The following is a 24569-nucleotide window of genomic DNA, read 5'->3' as shown; positions in this document are numbered from 1 at the left end:
TTTAAGTAGTGGCTTAGCCTCCTTTTACCTACCTAGCCATCCTTATCTTTATGTATTTATTTTTAAGTGTTTGGTCCTCAGCATAGAGTTACACAAACTCTGATTCATCCTAGATCTCAGGGTTGGCTTCTTGGTTTATTTTATTATTTTCCCTTAATCTTTATCTTCCTCACATCCCCATTCTCATAGGCATCTACTCTAACAGTCTATGTCTTTAGACATATTCCCATTCTTAAAATATATACAGAGTTACATGTTTTCAATCTCCATGAATTGTATTAAGGCATAGATTTCTTGTGTTTCTTTCCACAACACTGGTTGCGTCTCACTTACATAATTCTTTGTGATCTTCACTAGGGTGATTGCTAGATGCAGCGTAACTTTCGAAAGTCCTGGAACATAGATACTGGTGTCTTAATTCTACCCTTCATGATGTTGGTTGCCTTCCATTTCTTTATTCCTTACAATGCTTGACCTTCTAGTCCACTGACTCTTCTACTGAACTCCTCGCTGGTCAGCTCTTCTGCTGACTTCTTCACTTCAGCTGTTAGGTTTTTCATGACCAATCCCTCACACAGATTCTGTGTCATAATTTTTCTTTTTCCTGCTTCATCTATCTAATATCCTTCTTTATATCCTAACATGTGCTTTGTTCATATATTAAATTTTTGGTCTGTCTGGTGCATTACTTCTTGGTTCTCATACGTAGGTATTTCCGTGTGTAGTTTGTACATCAGGTGTTATTTTCTCCTGTGGGTTAATATTCCCTTGGGATATCAGCAGCTTCACCTGGTAAGGCGTGGGAGGTGTGAAGGCCAGTGCTCCAGCTTGTCCTTTTCTGGGTGAATTGGCTTCAGGGTACAAGGAGATGCCTCTGAGAGCTTGTTGTTAGTGTTAGGGCTCTACCGTTTCTGGTTTGCTCCTTTACCCCAGACACACACAAAGGAGGGGACGCCTAGGAGGACCTCCCACTGATTGGACGCTGAACCCTGCTTTGTTCCAAAGACCCATTTCCCATATTCTTCCCAGCTTACCTGATGGAGAGTTGAAGAGGGCACACCAAGAAAGAGTCAGGTTGCTTCTCTTTTATATATTAGCTGTCCACCTGTCAGAGTCCAGTCCTTTCCTGTTGATCTTCTCTGGTTGGTACTGGGTTGGGGCTCTGATTTTCTTTCCTGAAAAGGTACTTTGACAAACAATGACCAGGCAGGTGGGGAGAGAAAGCATCACACCGAGAAAGTTGTCCCCTAGCATATCTCCTGGCTAAGGTATCTGACCTTACTCTACTCCAGAAAGCCATGTGGCCCTGACACTGAGAACTAACCCCTCAAGGAAGGTTCTTCTCTATAAACTTTACCTCTGCTTTGTCAGCCTTTGCAGGAAGGAAAAGCTACATAATTTGTAGGGTCCAGTTTAAAATGGAAATATGGAAGCTTTTCTCAAAAAGTTACTGAGATTTCAATACAGTAGCAGCAGAGTATTAAACCAAGCATGGGGCCTTATAAACAAATGTTGCTGTGTGGCACAGGACACTTACCCATGATGCTGGTCCTGTTTACAACGTTCAGATTTTTGAAAGGACCTAGAGACCTTTGCTTGGAGAAGGCAATGGCACCCCACTCCAGTACTCTTGCCTGGAGAATCCCAGGGATGGGGGAGCCTGGTGGGCTGCCGTCTCTGGGGTCGCACAGAGTCGGACACGACTGAAGCGACTTAGCAGCAGCAGCAGCAGAGACCTTTGCTGGTCAAACATTTTCCTTAGCCATCTTTACTAACTCTTCCTACCTGTGCTAGCGTGTTTTCTAAAAATAAAGATTAGTTTACTATATTGGGTTGCATTTACATAGGAAAAAACAAGTCTGAATTCCTGCTGTCACTCACTATGCTGTCTTGGGTATACTTGACCTCTCTCAGCCTCACCTTCCCCACCTGAAAGGAAGAGCCATGAATAATTCAATTAGAAGATATTTGTGAAGGTGCCCCCATTTTAGTTGTGCTTCCAGAAATGTTTCCTCTCCCATCCATGGTGTAAACATCCAAAAAATTTATATCTGTGGTTTTTAACAATGACATTCCTCATTGTTGGAGGAAGAATCCAATTTTTTATGTCCTTACACAGTTAAGTGGAATATTACACTTGGATTTTCTTTTTTTTGAGTGGGGGTATAAGGATAAGAAGGGGGAGTGTTTCTTTCAAAGGAGATTTAACATAGACATAAGGCCTCAAGCTGTGGATTCATTAATGAACCACATATAGATAATCTGGTAACACAGAGGAAGGTAGGTTTTTCTGTTCTGACAGCTAAGTCGGACAGCAGTGAGTTGTTCTGTATTGCTTGTTAGTCTACTCAGTATTTTCCTTTTAAATAAACATTCAAAATCCCTCTCTCATTGCTTACTGGAATGCATTCAAATACAAAATATAACAACTTCAAATCTTTTAATAAACTTTATTTATACTGTATGGAAAGAAATGAACTAAAAAAATTTTAATACAACTTTTAACTGTGAGTAATTTTAACTATGAGTATTAAATTATACTTTCTTTAAACATGAAAAATATTTTCCTTTTACGTATGGAACAGGTTAAGAAATAGCAGGTATGGATGATTATAAACCACCCTTTGGTTAAGCACCTTAAATACGCTTAGATTTTATCCTGTATCAGTTTGGTGCCTCAAGGCTTGAATTCAAAGTCTGGAGCTCAGAGTTGTTTTTAGGGGGTATTAAAATAATATATTAAGAAACACTTCGTTATTGTCTCCTTTGAGAAGACATAAACATTCCTTCTTCTGTACATCAGAAATAATGTTTATCCAAGAACTGCCTTCAGCAACCAACATTTGCTTCTGTTGGGAGGAAAGCTTTTCCAGTTTGGGTCCAGTGTTTAGGGCCCTGCAAATTAGCTGAAAATAGACAGATTAACAGGAGTAAAGACAAGATTTATTTTTACATAGTGTACATGGGAGGTTCCAGTAACGGAAAACTCATGAAATAGCCCAAAGTAAAGTTTTACAAAGATCAATTTTTCAAAAGAAAAGTTTTTAGGGCTTCAGTGGGAGAATATGGAAGATTTTATTTGGCTTCTTGATGGTAGATGAGCAGTCTGTCTTCTTCCTGGCTAGGGGTATCCCGAGGGAGGGTTTGTGGCAGCTGAACTCATACTTCCTGAGCACAGTGTCAGTCTTCTTTTAATCATAAAACTGCCTGGGAAGGGGTCGTTGGAAGCTGTATAGGAGGTTTCACTTAAGTTTAGGTGATACTTATTTCTGCGGCTGCTAAGTGTTTAGCTATCTTCAATTTAAAGTCATTTTCATACCACCATGGTGGACTATAAATCCCCAAATTTTATAGTGTCCACTCTTACTTCAGTTCAGGCCCTTTGCAGTTGGTACACATTAGAATTACTTTACACAAGGGCTTTGAAAAAATACTGGCATCTGGATCTCATGCCTGGAGATTTTATGTAGTTTGTTTGGGGGATCAGGATTTTTAAAAATTCACTACCAATCTTAAGATAATGATGTTTTTATCAAAAATGAAATCCAGATTTCCTGCTCCTTCTAAAAAAATGGAAAACCTGGTAATGCCAAGTTCATCTTTTCACATAGACATAGCAACTCTTGGCTGGAGCCCAGCAATAGCTATTTCCTTTAGAAAGGAATGTGTGCTTCAGTTTGCCTTAGTCCCCACCATTCCTCATTGCCCTCCTCTCCTGCATTTGCTTCAGTTGTTTACATTATATACCTTCCCTTGTAAGCATTTGTGTTCGAGACCAGATGAGCAATGAGATACAATGTAAGTGGAGTAGTAGCTTAAACCAATTTGCATTTTAGATTACCTTGGAAAAAATCTGAATGATAAGAATGGAAGGAAGTGATGCTGAAGGCAAAAAGGTCTCAGGAAACAACTCAAGTTTGAATGAGAGTAACTGTAGGTGGGATATAATATCTTTTGAGAGAGAAGTTATGAATGACAATTTTAAAGGCTTAAAGGAGACCACGTGAAGCCTTATTTAGGGTGTGGTTACTAGGCAGCAGCATCTGGAAATCATTAGATGTGCAAAGTCTCAAGTTTAAGACACTGACTTAGAGAATTTTTCCATATATTTCATGTATGTTCATATTCTCATTAATTTTCATGTATGCATACTCAGTTGCTAAGTCATGTCTGTCTGTGACCTCATGGATGGTAGCCCACCAGATTCCTCTGTACATGGGATTATCCTAGCAAGAATACTGGAGCAGGTTGATATTTCCTTCCCCAGAGAACCTTCCTGACCCAGGGACCAAACCTGAATCTCCTTCATTGGCAGTCAGTTTCTTTACCACTGAGCCACCAGGAAACCCTTAATTTTCATAGGTGAGTATATATTATTGATAAAGTCCTTGATTACCAAATAGTCTTTGAAGTTTATAAGGGAAACAAACTGAAAATGGTATAAAGAAACATCATCTTCAATGTTTTAATATAGTAGAATTCACATTTCTCAACTTTAAGATTAAAACTGTCTTCCAGGATTCATCATCTAATCCGATTTTCCAAGTCATTGAAAATATTTTCCAGCTGTTGCTGAGTGATTTCATAAATTGGATTTGTGATCTTGGCCTCAATCAAGTTCCTTCAAATAATATTATTTGGAGATTTAAAAAAATATCAGTGCTTAGGTTCCACAGAAAGTTTATTAAGAGGAAAAAGTCAAGCTTAAAGCTACAAAATACTTATAACTATGAGATAAGGAAATAAAGCAGAGTCTCTTGCAAACTTATTTGAATAATTTAAACACATAATTGTCATCAATAGAACCACCTCAAGAATGTGGCTCCTTAAAACTATGTTTACTGTTTTATTTTTCTGACTACATAATACACTCTTATTTTGGAAAAATTAGAAATACCTAAAACCAGTCCATCCTAAAGGAGATCAGTCCTGGGTGTTCATTGGAAGGACTGAGGTTGAAACTGAAATTCCAATACTTTGGCCACCTGATGCAAAGTGCTGACTCATTGGAATAGACCCTGATGCTGGGAAAGATTGAGGGCAGGAGGAGAAGGGGACGACAGAGGATGAGATGGTTGGATGGCATCACTGACTCAACGGACATGGGTTTGGGTGGACTCTGGGAGTTGGTGATGGACAGGGAGGCCTGGCATGCTGCAGTTCATGGGGTAGCAAAGAGTCGGACACGACTGAGCGACTGAACTGAACTGAAAACTAGAGAAAATTAAAATCACTCATAGTGTGTGTATGTAAATATAAATGAGAGGGTGATATAAAACATATTAAAAAACTGAGTATTCCAAACTTGTATATGATTCTGTGTGTGTATACACTGTATGTGTGTCTATATGCAAAATTGTGTATCTGTTGTTTTGCACTGTGGTTTTTTCAATTAACATCTCATAAGCATTTCTCTATTCAAATGCATATTTCAAGTATGCTTCTTAATGATTGCTTATTACTAAACTGTGTAGATACAGCATATATTATTGAGGCACCAATGCATAGTATCTCAAAATATGGCCCTGGAGTGAATGGTACACTCACAGGGCCTAGAGTTAAATCCTAGCATTTCTGCTTACTTCTGATATACTCTGGGGCAAATTTCTAGTATATGTGAACCTAAGTTCCCCTTTTTGTGAAAGAGGGTAATAACTGTACCTAATTCATGCAGGTGTTGTATATTGAGTATTAGTTGTATTCTCATACACTAGTACTTAGCATGATGCCTCACACAAGCACAACATAATAGAGGCTTAATAAAAAAAGATGATAAAATAAATATAACAAAATCTTACCTTTAGTGACATTTAGTAAATTCACAGTGTTGTGTAACTGTCCCATTATCTAGCTACAGAATATTTCTATGGCCCTAAAGAGGAACACCATACCCATTAAACAATTTATTCCTCTCTCTGCCTGCCCTTGATGATCATTAGTCAACTTTCCATGGACTTACTTATTCTGGATATGTCATAAATGGAATCATTCAAATGGCCTTTTGTGTCTGATTTCTTTGTTAGTATGTTTTCAAGGTCCATCGATATTGTAGCCTGTATTGATGCATTATTACTTTTTATGATGGAATAATCTACTGTATAAATATACTACATTTAATTTGTTGAGGAATCACTATACTATTTTGCATAGCAGCTGCACCATTTTGTGTTCCCACCATCATGGGAACACATGTATAGTCCCCACCATGTACAGTGCTTTAAACTTTGCATCCTTGCCAAAACTTACTTTATGATCTTGTTCTTATGTTAAAAATTTTTTTTGCCTAGACATCCTAGTGTGTATGTGAAGTACTATCCAATTGCGGTATTTTTATTTGTATTTCCCTAATAGCTAATACGTGGTTCAGCGGTAAAGAATTGCCTGATAATGCAGGAGACATGGGTTTGATCCCTGGGCTGGAAAGATCCCCTGGAGAAGGGACTAGCAACCCACTCCAGTATTCTTACCTGGGAAATCCCAGGGACAGAGGAGCTGGGCAGGCTACAGTCCATGGGGTCGCAAAAGAGTTGGATATGACTTAGTGACTAAACAACAAATAGCTAAAAACTCATGATGTTGAAGATCTTTTCATGACTATTTGAATATCTTCTTTGAAGAAATGTTTATTCATCCCCTTTGCCTGTAGCGTGCTTTGATGAACAAAAGTTTTTAATTTTGAGAAAGTCCAGGTTATCTATTTTTAATTTTCTTGCTTTTGCTTTTGATGTCAAAGCTATGAAACTATTGACAGATCCAAGGTCATGAAGATTTATTCCTGTGTTTTTTTCTAATAATTTTGTGGCTTTAGCACTTACATTTAGGTTTTGCTCCATTTTGAGCTAATTTATATATATGATGTAAAGAAAGGGCCATTCTTTACACGCAGATATTGTTATTCCAGCACAATTTGTTGAAGGGACTGTTCTTTCTCCATTGAATAGTCTTGGCATCCTTATTGAGACTAACTGGCCACAAATGCATAGGTTTATTTCTGAACTCTCACTTCTATTTCATTGACCTATATGTCTGCCCTTATGCCAGTGCCACACTGTTTTATTACTGTAGTTTTTGTAGTAAGATTTGAAACTGAGTTCTCTAACTTTGTTCTTTTCAAAGATTGTTATGGTTATTCAGGGGTCTCTTGCTGTTCTACATGTTAGAATCTACTTTGCCATTCTTAAAAAAGAGGCCATTGCAATTCTAATAGGAATTTGTAGATAACTTTGAGAGTATTGTCTTTTTAACATTAGGTTTTCTAATCTATGACCACAGGATACCTTTCCACTTACTTAGGTCTGCTTAACTTTTCCAGTAGTTGTTTTTTTTTGTTTGTTTGTTTTTTTCTAATCATTTTCAGCATATGGATCTTGCATCCCCTTAAATTTATTCTTAAGTGTTTTATTCTTTTTGATCCTATTGTAAATGAAGGTTTTTCTTCCTTTCCTTTTCAAATTATTCATTTATAGTCTATAGAGGGACAGTGATTTTTTTGTGTTAATATTGTACCCTGAAACTCTGCTGAATTAATTTAATAGCTCTAAAAGTTTTTCGTAGAACACCTTAAAATTTTCTATACATAAGGTCATATAATCTGTTAATTTCCCCTTCCATAATAATTTGTCTCTTGTCCATCTATCTAATGGTAAAAAGACTTTCTTTCACTGTATTTGAGACCACAGCTAAAACTAAAACTTAAGTATATTCATGAAATACCCAGGGATGTTAAAATGCATATTGTCATTCGTGAGATCTGGACTGAGACTTGAGTATCTGCATTTCTAACAAATTTCAATGTAATATTGATGCTATCAGTCTCTGGACTACCCTTTGGGTGACACACGTTATGAAGGAGAGAACTGCAGTAGAATGAAAGGGAGTTTAAGTGATGGAGTTGAAGTATTGGGACGTTGTAAGAACTTGAAAGATGTAAGTCTAAATAAACCTTTGTGTTTCTTTAGGTGTGGACATGATTTCTGAGCTTAAAAGTTGGTTTATTTTTGTTGCTTGCATTTATTACTCAGGTAATTGAAGATCAAAAGAGAAGCATTTAAAATTTGATTGTTCCTTTTTAAAAATAGAAATCTTTCCACAGAAATAGCACTTTCCTGAACTATTTTGTACAAAAGGAGCTGCTTGTAGGTCTCTTAGGTGGTTCAGGAAGTGTGTAGAAATATCTAGAGTTCATATATTTATAGTTCCCAGGTGGTCCAAATTGTTTCAAAGCATTTCACAATCATTGTTAGCTGTTTTCTTCTCACTGTGGTATTTATTAACCTCAATAAAGAAGCTGACTATTCTTCTATTTGAACTTCAATTACATCCCCAAATTCTTTTACTGAAGGCATGCAAAAGAAATGGTATAACCACCTAAAAATATATTGCTTCAGTTAATCAGCTGACATCATCTCTGATGATTATAAGGAAAGTCTACAAAATGAAGAAGTGTTTGTTACTTTTATAATGTTTCATCTAATTTAAAAAATAAAATGGAGTCTGAATCTGAAAGGTCTCAAGGCAGAAATTAACTGAATCTTCAAACAGTAGAGACACCTGCATTAGTGCATTTCAATTCCTCTGTCTTCATTTTAGTGAATAATTTGTTTTACTTGTCTGATTTTTTAATGAACTTCCCAATTAAAAGCAGATGTCATTTTTCACAGAACATAAATTAGAAACAATTTAATTACTAGCAGGCAAAATATGTATAAATAGTATTGAATTTGCCTGCAAGCATGGGGAAAATCTATAAAATGATGGGATTTTTCACTTTGTAACCATACGTGAGCCTTAACTTCTGGGTTAATTTAAAGCTCAGTGAACTGTGGACTTTCATTTCCAAGGGAAATTTAACTGAGAAACTTTCTCAGAAATGTTTATGCCCATCTAAGGGGATGAATTAAGAAAGCAAATAAAGAATATTGTACTCTATGATCACTAGGTTCAAACCTACCGGCTGTCACCTTCTTATGAAACCTTTATCAGCTCATTAAGTTCAAATGCTTAGAATTTTTTTCTGTTTTTTTTTGTTATGACTTTTATAAACATTCTTCCTATATTTTCTTTTTCTTCTCCTCTTTCTTGTCTTTTGTTAGCCGTTAAATAAAAATTTCCACAAAGCATGGCTTCGTAAAGTTACTATTCTAACTCAAGGTAATATTACTATCATGGTAATAATAGTGAAGTTGAATCTATTTGAGGTGGACACCTGAGGAGCCATGTTATTATGTCTTAATATGTTGTTTAGTCGCTCAGACGTGTCCGACTCTTTTGCAACCACATGGACTATAAGCCCACCGAGCTCCTCTGTCCATGGGATTTCCCAGCCAAGAATGCTGGATTGGGTTACCATTTCCTTCTCCAGGGGATCTTCTTACCCAGGGATTGAACCTGCACCTCCAGCATTGGCAGGCAGATTCTTTACTACTGGAGCTATCAGGGAAGCATGTCTTAATACAGTCATACCTTAAATCGTTATAATCTTTCTGTGCTAACTTAGCATCCATTTGGTGATATTCAGTTCAGTGACCTTAGATTTCTGTGACATTCTTTACTCCAAAGGCCTTCACTTCACCTTTCCACTCCTGTGGCCACACTTGTTTTTATGGCATTACCCAAAGTGCTCTCATCCTACTCTGCTTTCCTTTCACCATTTTTTGGTCTTCCCTCTTTATACCATTCAGCATGAAAAAAGGCTATTTGTAAGTAAATTCAGTCACCCATTTTCTCTTCTTCTCAAAGAAGAATCACCCATCTTCCTGCTTCTCAAAGAAGATGAAACAGTTAGTACACTTTTTCTGGGTTAGATCTATTTAAAAAGTAAATAATCTATTATCATTCATCCTTATAAATTCTCTTCTTTGAAAGTGGGGAAGTGAAAGTTAGTCACTTAGTTGTGTTTGACTCTTTGATACCTGCTGGACTGTAATCTTCCAGGCTCCTCTGTCCATGGAATTTTTTGAGGCAAGAATACTAGAGTGGGTAGCCATTCCCTTCTCCAGGGGATCTTCCTGACCCAGGGATCAAACCCAGGTCTCCCGCATTACAGGCAGTTTCTTTACCATCTGAGCCACCAGGGAAGCACTTTATTAGCTGTTAATTCCCTGCTTTGTCCCCGTAACAACCAGTTTGAATCTTTCAGTCTCTTAAAATTCTCATCCAGCCTTTACCTAACTTCACAGTCACTGAGTCATACAAAGTGAAACCTCTTGATTCTTTTCTTCCCTGTTCTTTTTGTCTCTTATTCTATTTCTCTTCTCCAAATGTATTTCTCATTTCTCACTTTTCCAAATTTAAGCCTTTATCCATTCTTCTAAACCCCACCTTTCCAACCTCTTCATTTTGTATCTCTCTTCATTCTTAATACCTCATATTCAGTCACTCCTTCTCTTCTTTCTATTACATTTTAGTCTCTCACAAAATACAAAACAAGCATTGCTGCTCAACCTTTATGACATTATTCCACCTTTTTGTGACTATTCTGATAGGTTGCATCAGATCCACCAACATTTACACAGTGAAGTCCTAACCCCTGGTCTCTCAGAATGTGATTTTTTTTGGAAATAGAGTTATTGCCTATGTAATTGGTTAAGATGAGGTTATTAGAGTGGACCCTAATTCAATATGACTTATCAAAAGGGGCAATTTGAACACAGAGGCAGACATACATAGAGAGAAGATGATATGAAGGAACAAAAGGAGAAGATAGCCATCTACGTGGCCAAGAGAGCTGCCTGAAACAGATTATATCCTCACAGCCCTGAGAAGGAAACAATACTGTTGACACCTTGATTTCAGACTCCTAACAAAGGTCCATCTAGTCAAGGCTATGGTTTTTCCAGTGGTCGTGTATAGATGTGAGAGTTGCACTATAAAGAAAGCTGAGCGCCAAATATTTGATGGTTTTGAACTGTGGTATTGGGGAAGACTCTTGAGAGTCCTGGACTGCAAGGAGATCCAACCAGTCTATCCTAAAGGAGATCAGTCCTGGGTGTTCATTGGAAGGACTGAGGTTGAAGCTGAAACTCCAATACTTGGCCACCTGATGTGAAGAGCTGACTCATTTGAAAAGACCCTGATGCTGGGAAAGATTGAGGGCAGGAGGAGAAGGGAACGACAGAGGATGAGATGGCTGCATGGTATCACCAACTCAATGGACATGGGTTTGGGTAAACTCCAGGAGTTGGTGATAGAGAGGCCTGGCGTGCTGAGGTTCATGGGGTCACAAAGAGTTGGACACAACTGAGCAACTGAACTGAATTGAACTGAACCTCCAGGACTGTGACAGGATAAGTTTCTGTTGTTCAATTCACGGAGTTTTTTGTATACATGTCCTTCAGTATCCATGGGGACTGGTTCTTCCAAGATACCCCTACAGATACCAAAATCTATGGATGCTCGAGTCTCTCAATCAGCCCTCCATATCCATGGATACCACATCCACAGAGTCAACCAACCACAGATCATAAAGATATTAGTATGTGTACTGAAAAAAAAAAAATCTGTATATAAGCAGATCCTTGTAGTTCAAACCCATCCTACTCAAAGGTCAACTGTACTGTTACATGAACCCTAGAAAATGAATTCAACTGCTTCATCTGCTTCCCTTGACCTCCCCGCCCACTAATCCTTTTTACATTTGGGAAAAGCTGTTCTTTCTCAAGTAACAGATGGCTTGAAGCACTCTGTGCCCTTGGTGCCTGAGACACCACCTTCTCTGGTTCTCCCATCTGTCTGTTGGCTCCTTCTAAACCTTTTCCAATGCCATCTCTTCTTCCATTCTCCCTTTACATATAATGCTTAAAATTCGGCTCCTTTTATATTTCATATTTTGCTTGTATGAAGTTATCCAATCCCACAATGATAATATAGGGTTTATCTTAATGATTTCTGGACCTTTTAAAAGATCTCCAATTCTTATGTCTTTTCTCAACTCCAGTCTTCTTGTTAGAAGTTCCTGTGGAACTCAGTTTTATTGAGATATAACTGACACAAAATGGTAAGATACTTACAATGTTTGTCATACTGATTTCTTACACGTACGTAACATTGTGAAAGGATTCCCCCATCTAGTTAATTTACACATCCATCACCATATTTATCGTTGTTTTAATTATATAGTTTAATGTACTCTTAGCAAATTTCAGTTGTATAGTACAGTGTTAACTGTAGTCACCATGTTTTACATTAGATTCTCAGAACTTACTCATCTTATAGATGGAAGTTTGTTTTCTCTTACCATTGTCTCCTTATTTCCTCCTCCCCAGCCCCTGGCGATCACTTTTCTACTCTATTTCTATGAGTTTGATGTTTTTAGACTCTGTATCTAAGTGATAAAGAGACTTATTTTTATTCTTATATGAATAATATGAGAACATATGTCTAATAACTAAATAATCCTTTTAGATTTGAGTTTTTCTCAGAACCTGTTTGTAATTCCATAAAATATTCACAGTTTACATCTAATACCTCTGAGGGGTAAACAAAGTTCTGGGAAAAGAAAGTTATATTTGTTCCAAAACTACATTGCTTTCATTCATTAATTCATTCACTCATTCATCCATGTGTTCATTTATCCATTCGTTCAGAACCTACCATGACATTTGGGCTTCCCTCATAGCTCAGTTGGTGAAGAGTCTGCCTGTAATGCAGGAGACCAGGGTTCGATTCCTGGATCGGGAGGATTCCTCTGGAGAGGGAAATGGCAATGCACTCCAGTATTCTTGCTGGAGAATCCCACGCTCAGAGGAGCCTGGCGGGCCACAGTCCATGGGGTCGCAAGAGTTGGACACGACTTAGCGACTAAACCACCACGTTCAGTAAGTAACTGGGAACCCAGACTGAGAAAGACTTGGAGGAAAAACTCACAAGGGGACTTTTAGGGAATAATCAGAAAGGGTTAGGCACCTCTCACCCTGAATGAATTATCTGCAAAGTAAAGGGAAACAGTAAAGGGAAATTATACTGGTATGAACTTTGTTTGATCACAAAACGTCCTGTGGCTTGTTACCTGTCACTATGTAGTACTCTTGAAAACCAAATGGGTATATCCGTCAAGGGTTTTGCTCCTTCTTTGTGCCGTTCCTGCTGTCTGGGATTGAGGCGCGGCATCACTTAACCTTTATGGTAGCTGATGTTTGCACGCATTTTGCTTCTGCATTCCGAGAACAAGAAGAACCACTGGTTGTGTATGTTACCCACACATCTGCACATTTAAAAATGTATTTGAAGCTTCTGAGTATTTAGCTTCTTGTTGCTTTTTTAGGTTTGGGATCTTATTTTGCTTCTAGGCAACTTGATATCTCTGTTTTTTCACAGTCCTTTTGGATAGACTGTTCTGGTCTAAAAGGCTTAGGGTACATTCGGGAGAAATCTGTGAGAGTATTTGCTAATGGAATGTGAGTTTGTGTGAGTGTATATCCATGCACACGTGTGTACATGTGTGTCTAAAGGTCAGTGGTGAGTACTGACTTCAGGAGCTTAAGCACATTATTTCCAGAGAGGATCCAGAGGATGTCATAGACCGAATTTTTCTTCTTCACACTCAAAAATGTCTTCTGTGTAGCTTTGTACATTGCAGTCAAGGGCAATTCAGTCCTTTCAGTCACTCAGGTCAAAGAGTCTTGTTCTTCCTCTCACTCACAGGAAATCACCTGGGTCATGTCGTCCAAGCAGATCTAGAATAGCCTGTCATTTCTCATGACCTCCACTGTGGTCCTGGGGAATGACCCACCTCCATCTTTGCCTGGCTAATTGTAGTAGTTTCCTCAGGAATCACTGTGCATGCCTCCTTGCACCCCTCCACCCCCAAAGCATTCTCAAATGACAGCCCTGTGCTTATTTTATTTTTTAATTAAATCAGATCCTAAGCACCAAGGCTTCCAACAGCTTCAACTTTTCTCAGAATAAAAGATTTCAGTGTTTACAAGCCCCTGCCTGTGGATCCCCACTCAGCACCCACTGTGCTTCTCTTCCTGCTTCCTCCGTGGGGTGCTCAGCTCTATCACCCTGCCTTCTTGCTGTTTCTCCAGCCCAGCAGGAAGACTCACACCTGAAAGCCTCCAGCTGTGCCCTCCACCTGGAAAATTGTTTCTCCAGAGGCTCCCTTGGCTCGTCCCCTCACTTCCTGCCTGCCTTTGCTCAATCTCACTACTTGAAAAGGCCTGCCCTGACCACCGTATTTAACACTGCACACAGCTCCTGCTCTTCATAGCACCTGTCAGTGCCCTAACCTGCTCTGTGTGTCTTTATTCCACAGTGTGATCGTCTTCAGACTGACTAGACAAGGCACTGATTTATCAAGGTTTTGGGTCATAAACAAAATAAAACACGTTACACCGCCACCGTCACAAACATTGGCGCTCTCCTCTTACCCCACCACTTAATTCACTGGCCTGGATGGAGTATTTAGAAGAATTCTTGGCAGAGAATAGGCCTGCCAAATACATATCTGAACAAATGACTGCCTCGTAATTTTTATTGCTTTTATAAATGGGATCTCTATTAGAAAAGATAATTGTCTATTATTGCTATATAGGAATGTAATTGGTTTTCTTATATTGATCTTGCTCATAGCAACTAAGAGCCATTGTTCTTTCTAGTCTAAATGTGATGTTCCTTGTGGGTAAAATGTATGGATTCCCCCTTCCCAACGTAATCTATCCGATTTAGGAATATCTTCATAAGAAGCGAACGTCAAAATAATTTGATGTTCACCAATAATGCTCCCCGTAGTTGAATTGTGTGTTGAGATCCTGAAGATATCTCCAACAGATTCCCTAGAAAATTAAAAAGTAAGTCTTTTGAAGACATTAATATAAACTGAGATCACCTCGTCAGCCAGTGGCACACTCTGATTGTAGGCAAATTGTGTTAGATGAAAACAATTTGGCCAGCTAGACTTTATTAATTTTGATTTTAAAAATGGAAATATCAATACCCCCCAATCTAGCTCTGCTCCTTACTTAATCAACTTGAAGAAAATGTGATTAAGAGGAACAAAAATCTAAGAAAAACAAGGACAAGACACTAAAGAAAAAATAATGATTCTCAGACAACACAAATCTTGGGACAATTTCTTCCTGACTTCCCGTGTAATTAAATTTTTATCTAAAAACTGTGTTGAACCAAGGAAGAAGAAATAAATGTCTTTCTGCTCCAAATGTTATTTTGAAGATTTTGCTTATGAGTGTAATTTGTTTTGATTTTATTTGATTTAGAAAATTTATTCTGCCACACATCCTTTTGCTTCAGTCTTAGCAACAAGCACCCTTATCTGTGTAGCTGAACCACAGGCTCCACTTGGTGGCCAAGCACTGAACAGAGTAAAGGCAACAAGAAACTTCCAAGCAATGTTTTTGGGTTTTTCTTCCTTGCATCTTTTGAAATATTTGAATGGACTGAGAAAAAAGAAAGCAGGAACTATTATTCAAAGATGACTTTGATGACATCTGTCATTTCTGCTGTAGACTGTCAGTCCTAATCCTGGTAAGGTAATTATGGAAAATATAGCTAAAAACTCAAAATTTAATGAGACCTGAAATCCAGGAATTTGAAGCACAGCCAATTCACCATTGAATTCATTGAATTTATAGATGATTCACTAGAGAAGCAGAAACATGTATGAAATGGTGGCGGCTGTTTTTGCACAGCAGGGAAGTAAGGCTCAGGAAAGCAAAATGCTCTGCTGGAGACCACTTACAAAGTTTGGAATAAAAAGTGTATTTTCATTTCTCCTCTCTTACCTGCAGTCTCTCCTTGAATCAATAGCTATGATTTCTGCCTTACAGCTAGGAGGTGAAACACCGTACTTCTTTTTATCTCTAGGTGATACACAAAAACGCAGCTTTCCCCTGTTTGCAGTCTGTCTGTGTCTTTGCTGAAATGTACCACAGTGAGGTCAGAGTTCAGATGGTCTGTGGACACTGAACTCGGTACTCATCCAAGAGCAAGATGACCCTTGCTTTTGTATAGGCCAGCTACAGATGCCCAGGAAGGGGGCATGAGAAGAAACTGTCACCCTGTTTGCAATCCAGCTCAGCACAATCAGAGACTTTCAGCTTTTCAAGGGCTCACTGCCGCTCTCCAAAAACATAAACATTTCTTCCGAAAAAATTTCCTGCTCAAAACAGACTTTCAAATATTCTCTGATTAAAATTGCCAGGTTTATTTTGTTTGTACCATCTGTTAATGCAATCATGTAAAATTCTGTGATTTGATGTCAGTCGATGCTGAACCAAATGGGACTGCAGACTTAGAGACTGAATGAGAAATGAGCTGTATCTAATGAGATGTCCTCCGAGGTGGCCCTGCTGCGGGAGCCACTCATGAGCTGGACACATGCTTCTGCCAGACGTGTGTGATGTGGGCCAGTCGTCTCCACACTGATAGTTTCTTAGTCGTTTACAGATATGCTCCCTGTTGTTTCTTGTTCCTCTTCTCCCACTTAAAAGTTACATTCTGAAGCCAAATTTATGAAAATATTTTACCACATGGTGTTGGGTCATTTACACTCACCCCATCCACTTCATCAGGAAAGCTTTCATGTGAATAATAGTTTACTAAACATATTGTGAGTATATTGTTTCTGTTCCATTGGAGTGGCTAATGTTTTACTTTTAAAATTGGCTGGATAGTTTTTATACAAATCCATAATTTTATTTGGAAAGCTAACCTGGGACTGTTAAAAGAGGGGGGGGAGAAGAAATCATTTTTCCTTTCTTATCTATCAGCACTAATCCTCTTAAAAGTACCCTTTCAATCAAGAGATCCAGGAGAAGCTCAATTTCCTCAGCAAATGGAATACTGAAAGGCACAGTTTAAAAGGGTTACTACTGTGAGTGAAAAAGGAAAATAATGGAATGACCTGTGGAGACACCCTGAACCCAGGAACTCAGAGTGCCACACAGATATGCACGTCCATCTGTCAAACTGAAAAGCCAAGGAAATGGCAGGCTTTGACTTTCTGCTGGTGGGGACAAGTACTGGAAATATTTTATTGCAAAGTGACTGAAACCCAGTCAGAAGTTTAACACTTATCAGGCAGGCGGCACTGGCTTAGAGAAAACGGACAACGGTATTCTCCCCTGGGCTCCTCCAGCCTAAACAAACAGGGATAACTAAGTTTTAAAATAGTGTGATGGATTTGGATGACTCAGGAAAGTTTTGTCTTAAAAAAAAAAAAATAAGAAGAAAAATGGCTGGGGAAATACATTATCAGAATGGTATGGAAGCACATAAGAAACTGCCTATAGATTGCCCAAAGAAAACAGAACCAATTTTCTGAGAAGATTGAATAGAAATATTGAGTGAACCTGGCTTCATTTACTGCTATAGAGTTCATGTGAAAATGTAATTAAGAAGACTGGGGATAGAGAATAAGAAAAGATAGAAGGCACAAAATGGTCCTTTACAGTTTCCTTGGAAGGTCAGAGCCGCACATTATGAAGCACAAAGTTAAAGTGGGTTTGCAAAGACTTGGCTGTGCTCCAGAAGTCTCTCTTTAATGTTGTTTGCAAAATTTATACTAAAGGCAGATTTATGAACTCTGTTAGAGAACAGGTATTTCTCTTCTTATTCATAGAGAAGAGCTTTATTATTTTGGTTCAGTTGCTAAGCAAAATATAGCTTGAGTTTGACTGTAAATTTTCAGTTATATATTTATTTATTTAGAAATAATAAGCCTTCTGATTGCAAATCAGAAGATCCCAGGGTCATATAAGGACTGTTATCAGTTTCAAGGCCTTATCCAGACCTTATGGTTTCACCTCTGAAATTCTACGTTAATGTATTTCATCTTTTTGTGGTGTCTAAAGAACTGTTTGTCACCTCTCTGCAGAGCTGAAGCCTGGATACTGGTTGAGAAAGCAGGTTCTAGAGTGAAGCTAGCTGAATTTAAGTCCTGGCTCTTTCACTTACTGGGCTTCCCTTGTGGCTCAGCTGGTAAACAATCTGCCTGCAATGCAGGAGACCTGGGTTCAATCCCTGGGTTGGGAAGATCCCCTGGAGAAGGGAAAGCCTACCCACTCCACTATTCTGGCCTGGAGAATTCCAAGCACTGTATAGTCCATGGGGTCACAAAAAGTCAGACATGACTGAGGCACTTTCTTTCTTTCTTTCACTTACTAGTGTTGACCTCGAGCAAGTTCTTAATCCTTCTGAGACTCAGTTACTCCATCTGTAAAATGGTGGTAATAATAGTTTCTACCTTGTTGGGGTATGGCAGAGATTACACAGATACAGAATGTAAAGCATTTAGCACAGTATTAGCATACAGCAAGAAGAATCAAGCCTACTCTCTTGTGGACAGTTAAGATACCAACACCAGGCTGAGCATGTAATGGATATAACCTACCTCTCCATATCCTAACCTCCTCTTCACTTTCCTTCCCTCTTGTTCTCTGGGCCTCCATCAGCTTCTCCATATTTGTTAAGTGGTCCTTCTCTAATGAGGACAGAAGATTTTGGTCAATGCCAATTTTTTGAAAGAATTATATCTTCATATATTAAGAATTTCTTACTTGAGTTCATTGAGGATGAATGTCCCATAGATCTTAAAACAAACAGAAAATGAAAGAATGGGTCCAAAGATAGGAAATGGGATTATTTAGTAGCAGGAGGAATTAGGACAAAACAAAAAAGGAAACAAAGATTTATGAAAGCAAGTGAACCCAAAGCTGGTTCAGCTGCTTTTAGCCACAACTACAGTGTTTCTCAATATTGTTCCAACTGGAGCATCGACCACTGAAAGTGTTTCACACCACATTTTACTCCAGGACCCTCAAGGCACGTTCAGTTCAGTTCAGTTGCTCAGTCGAGTCTGACTGTTTGCAACCCCATGAACTGCAGCATGCCAGGCTTCCCTGTCCATCACCAACTCCCAGAGCTTACTCAAACTCATGTCCATTGAGTCAATGATGCCATCCAACCATCTCATCCTCTGTCATCCCCTTCTCCTCCCGCCCTCAATCTTTCTCAGCAACAGGGTCTTTTCCAGTGAGTCAGTTCTTCGCATCAGATAGCCAAAGTATTGGAGCTTCAGCTTCAGCATCAGTCCTTCCAATGAATATGGACTGATTTCCTCTAAGATGGACTGGTTGAATCCCCTTGCCATCCAAGGGACTCTCAAGAGTCTTCTCCAATACCACAGTTCAAAACCATCGATTCTTCAGTGCTCAGCTTTCTTTATGGTCCAACTCTCACATCCATACATGGCTACTGGAAAAACCATAGCTTTGACTAGATGGACCTTTGTTGGAAAAGTAATGTCTCTGTTTTTTAATATACTCTCTAGGTTGGTCATAACTTTTCTTCCAAGGAGCAAACATCTTTTAATTTCATGGCTGCAGTCAACATCTGCAGTGATTTTGGAGCCCAAAAAAATAAAATCTTTCACGGTTCCCATTGTTTCCCCATCTATTTCCCATCAAGTGATAGAACCAGATGCCATGATCTTAGTTTTCTGAATGTTGAGCTTTAAGCCAACTTTGCACTCTTCTCTTTCACTTTCATCTAGAGGCTCTTTAGTTCTTCTTCACTTTCTTCCATAAGGGTGGTATCATCTGCGTATCTGAGGTTATTGATATTTCTCCCAGCAATCTTGATTCCAGCTTGTTCTTCATCCAGTCCAGCATTTTTCATGATGTACTCTACATGTAATTTAAATAAGCAAGGTGACAATATACAGCCTTGATGTACTCCTTTTCCTATTTGGAATCAATCTGTTGTTCCGTGTCCAGTTCTAACTGTTGCTTCCTGACCTGCATACAGGTTTCTCAAGAGGCAGGTCAGGTGGTCTGATATTCCGATCTCTTTCAGAATTTTCCACAGTTTCTTGTGATCCACACAGTCAAAGGCTTTGGCATAGTCAATAAAGCAGAAGTAGATGTTTTTCTGGAACTCTCTTGCTTTTTCGATGATTCAACAGATGTTGGCAATTTGATCCCTGGTTCCTCTGCCTTTTCTAAATCCAGCTTAAACATCTGGAAGTTCACGGTTCACATGTTGAAGCCTGGCTTGGAGAATTTTGAGAATTACTTTGCTAGTGTGTGAGATGAGTACAATTGTGTGGTAGTTTGAACATTCTTTGGCACTGCATTTGTTAGGGATTGGAATGAAAGCTGACCTTTTCCAGTCTTGTGTCCATGGCTGAGTTTTCCAAATTTGCTGGCATACTGAGTGCAGCACTTTCACAGCATCATCTTTTAGGATTTGAAATAACTCAACTGGAATTTCATCACCTCCACTATCTTTGTTCATAGTGATGCTTCCTAAGGCCACTTGACTTCACATTCCAGAATGTTTGGCTCTAGGTGAGTGATCATACCATCGTGATTATCTGGGTCAGGAACATCTTTTTTGCATAGTTTTTCTTCTTGCCACTTCTTCTTAATATTCCGCTTCTGTTAAGTCCATACCATTTCTGTCCTTCATTGAGCCAGTCTTTGCATTAAGTGTTCCCTTGGTATCCCTAATTTTCTTGAAGAGATCTCTAGTATTTCCCATTCTATTGTTTTCCTCTATTTCTTTGCATTGATCACTGAGGAAGGCTTTCTTTTCTCTCCTTGCTATTCTTTGAAACTCTAAATTCAAATGGGTATATCTTTCCTTTCCTCCTTTGCTTTTCACTTCTCTTCTTTTCACAACTATTTATAAGGCCTCCTCAGACAGCCATTTTGCTTTTTTGCATTTCTTTTTCTTGGGGATGGTCTTGATCCCTGCCTCCTGCACATTGTCACAAACCTCTGTCCATAATTCTCCAGACACTGCCTATCAAATCTAATTCCTTGAATCTATTTGTCACTACCACTGTATAATCGGCTTCCCTTGTAGCTCAGTCAGTAAAGAATCTGCCTGCAGTGCAGGAGACCTGTGTTCAATCCCTGGGTAAGGAGGATCCCCTGGAGAAGGAAATGGCAACCCACTCCAGCATTCTTGCCTGGAAAGTCCCAAGGACAGAGGAGCCTGGAGGGCTGAAGTCCATGGGGTCACAAAGAGTTGGGCACGACTGAGTGACTAACCTTTACTGTATAATTGTAAGGGATTTGATTTAGGTCATACCTGAGTGGTCTAGTGGTTTTCCCTACTTTCTTCAATTTAAGTCTGAATTTGCCAATAAGGAGTTCATGATCTGAGCCACAGTCAGCTCCCGGTCTTGTTTTTGCTGATTATATAGAGCTTCTCCTTCTTTGGCTGCAAAGAATATAATCAATCTGATTTTGGTGTTGACCATCTGGTGATGTCCATGTGTAGAGTCTTCTCTTATGTTGGTGAAAGAGGGTCTTTGCTATGACCAGTGCGTTCTCTTGGCAAAACTCTATTAGCCTTTGACCTGCTTCATTCTGTACTCCAAGGCCAAATTTGCCTGTTACTCCAGGTGTTTCTTGACTTCGTACTTTTTCATTCCAGTCCCCTATAATGAAAAGGACATCTTTTTTGGGTGTTAGTTCTAGAAGGTCTTGTAGGTCTTCATAGAACCGTTCAACTTCAGCTTCTTCATCATTACTGGTCAGGGCATAGACTTGAATTACTGTGATATTGAATGGTTTGCCTTGGAAATGAACAGAGATCATTCTGTCGTTTTTGAGATTGCAACCAAGTAATGCATTTCAGACTCTTTTGTTGACTATGATGGCTACTCCATTTCTTGTAAGGGATTCTTGCCCGCAGTAGTAGATATAATGGTCATCTGAGTTAAATTCAACCATTCCAGTCCATTTTAGTTTGCTGATTCCTAAAATGTCGGTGTTCACTCTTGCCATCTCCTCTTTGACCACTTCCAATTTGCCTTAATTCAGGGACCTAACATTCTAAGTTCCTATGCAGTATTGCTCTTTACAGCATTGGATTTTACTTCCATCACCAGTTGCATCCACAACTGGTTTTTGTTTTTGCTTTGACTCTGTCTCTACCTTCTTTCTGAAGTTACTTCTCCACTGATCTCCAGTAGCATATTGGGCACCTACCGACCTGGGGAGTTCATCTTTCAGTGTCCTATCTTTTTGCCTCTTCATTGTTGTTCATGGGGTTCTCAAGGCAAGACTACTGAAGTGGTTAAGCCATTCCCTTCTCCAGTGGACCACATTTTGTTAGAACTCTCCACCGTGGCCCATCCATCTTGGGTGGCCCTACATGGCATGGCTCATAGTTTCATTGAGTTAGACAAGGCTGTTGTCCTTGTGATCAGATTGGTTAGTTTTCTGTGATTGTGGTTTTCATTCTGGCTGCCCTCGGATGGAGAAGGATAAGAGGCTTATGGAAGCTTCCTGATAGGAGAAACTGACTGAGGGGGAACCTGGGTCTTGTTCTGATGGTGGGGCCATGCTCAGTAAATCTTGAATCCAATTTTCTGTTGATGGGCAATGCAAGTTAACCTTGTAAAAGTACCGAGAAGTGTTACAGTAAAGAAACGTGCTTTATTTTGTTTACCTCATGTTATTGACCAATACACAACACTGACCAATAACATTTGGAGAAAGCCTCTACTATTGTTATATTGGAACTAGGAAACAGGAATTCCCATAAATAATGAAAAATTTTAGGGCATTAATGAACCATGGTAAAATTGATGGGCAAAAACGTGGGACCAATATTTAGTGAGTGCCTATTATGTGATCAAAAATTATGCTAACTGCTTTAGAAATATTTGCTTTTCCCAGTAAGGTTAAGATCATTGTTTTTAAGTGGTAGGGATATTTACAGTGCTTTACAAAATAATGTCATGGCACATATTAGCAGTCCTTAAGTGGGGACAGATAGCTCTTAAAAGAAGGAGAGTTTTGAGAACTCATGTAGCCCATCTTCATGCCTAAGAGTGGTCCTTTTGTACTCACTGAGAAATTTGGAGATTCTGAAGTCTCCTTCCCCTCAATTCCCTGGAATGTAGCATCGTATGCAGACCTATGAATAGTCCTAGTTCTACCACTTATTGGATACATAACCTTGAATAACATACTCCTTTGAGCCTGTTTAAATACTAGGAAAATAATAGCGTGTAACCTAAGTTTGTGAAGGTTAATATTACAAACCATACCTTATAATTGGTAGTCAAAAAATTGCCATTCTGTTAATTTGCAGTACTTATTCTTGCATCCATTAATCAAAATATTTTTCTCTTGCACCGTTATTAGAAGAGGTTATATGGAGTCCATAAAATAATATGCACAATTTCTATTTCCAACTTCTACCAACTGTGATTTGAAATACTACAATTTTGTGTATGTATATTTGTGTGTTTGTAGAACCAGCATATATTTAATAATGTTAAGTATATGTAATATCACATAAAACAGCAGTTTATGTATTGTTAAAGGAAAGAACTACATTTTAATTTTTCTTTATATTCCTAGCATGGTCCCAGGTACACAGTATTTTGCTGTCATGTGAAATGAATGAAAATAATAGTGGTAAATTGCACTAAAATTATGTTTTATACAATATAATATAACAAGTGTAATTTATTAACAGGACATTTTGCACTGCGGAGCTAGCCAGGATAGAGTCAGACTGTGGTTTTTAAAATTCAGTGCTAATTTTGGATGCCTTAGCAAACAGCCTATGCTTACAGCTCAGTCTCAGCTGACATGGGTACCAGAAAATTCACTGACAAGACTCCTATGTTGAAGATAAGCATTATTCTATGAAACTAGATGTGGCTTCAGTTCTTTTGCAAGAAATTTGAATTTCCCTTCTAATAGATTGAATGTTAATATTTTGGTGTACTTCAACTCTTTATTTTCTTTCTTCTCTGTTTACTGTTTTACCTTTAGTGTTTTTCACCCTCATGCAGTAGAAAGTAGAAAACTGCCTCTTTTCGCTTTTTGAAATGTTTATAAATCATTGATTATGAAACATTGAGAGGTGAAGCCAGGGTCGGGAAGGAGAGAGTACTGCACAATAACAGCTATTAACTTTGTGGAAAAGAACAGATCTTGATTTCAGTTCTAAGTATAGGCAGATGCACAAACAATAGCCATAAATTATGAGCCTTCCCTTCCTTTCTTGTGCATATTCGCCTACATTGCCAAGGAGACTGAACTGTGGGAGAGAGAGGTCCTTATACTACTCAAGTGAATAAAAGGTAAAAATGAGTTAGAGATTTAAAAATGCTGGTATACCAAAAAATGACCATATTTGGGGTATATTTTCAGATAGTGTTAAGGGAAATGGCAGGTGACCTGAATTCAGGGCAACTAGACCCTCCATCACGTAGAAGATGATGGCACCCCACTCCAGTACTCTTGCCTGGAAAATCCCATGGGCGGAGGAGCCTGGTGGGCTGCAGTCCATGGGGTCATGGAGAGTCGGTCGCGACTGAGCGACTTCACTTTCACTTTCCACTTTAATGCATTGGAGAAGGAAATGGCAACCCACTCCAGTGTTCTTGCCTAGAGAATCCCAGGGACGGCGGAGCCTGGTGGGCTGCCATCTATGGGGTCACACAGAGTCGGACACGACTGAAGCGACTTAGTAGCAGCAGCAGCAGACCCTCCATCACTCACACATCTCAGTTGACCTGCCCCTTTCTACTATCAACCCTTTTTTTTTAAGCTTCTTTTCTGTGTCTCTTTTTAACC

The 24569-nt window shown here is 38.9% G+C and overlaps 1 protein-coding gene across 4 annotated transcripts in view; it reads left to right on the top strand.

Annotated features, from left to right (window-relative positions):
* CCDC141 (coiled-coil domain containing 141) overlaps positions 1–24569 on the top strand; it is a 227941-nt gene that overhangs the window by 106046 nt on the left and 97326 nt on the right. The gene's annotated exons all lie outside the window — the stretch shown is intronic.

This window comes from Bos mutus, chromosome 2 (genome assembly GCF_027580195.1).
Source record: "Bos mutus isolate GX-2022 chromosome 2, NWIPB_WYAK_1.1, whole genome shotgun sequence".
NCBI lineage: Eukaryota > Metazoa > Chordata > Mammalia > Artiodactyla > Bovidae > Bos > Bos mutus.
Note: the sequence above shows the minus strand (reverse complement) of the source record. Positions and strands in the feature narration are given on the sequence as shown.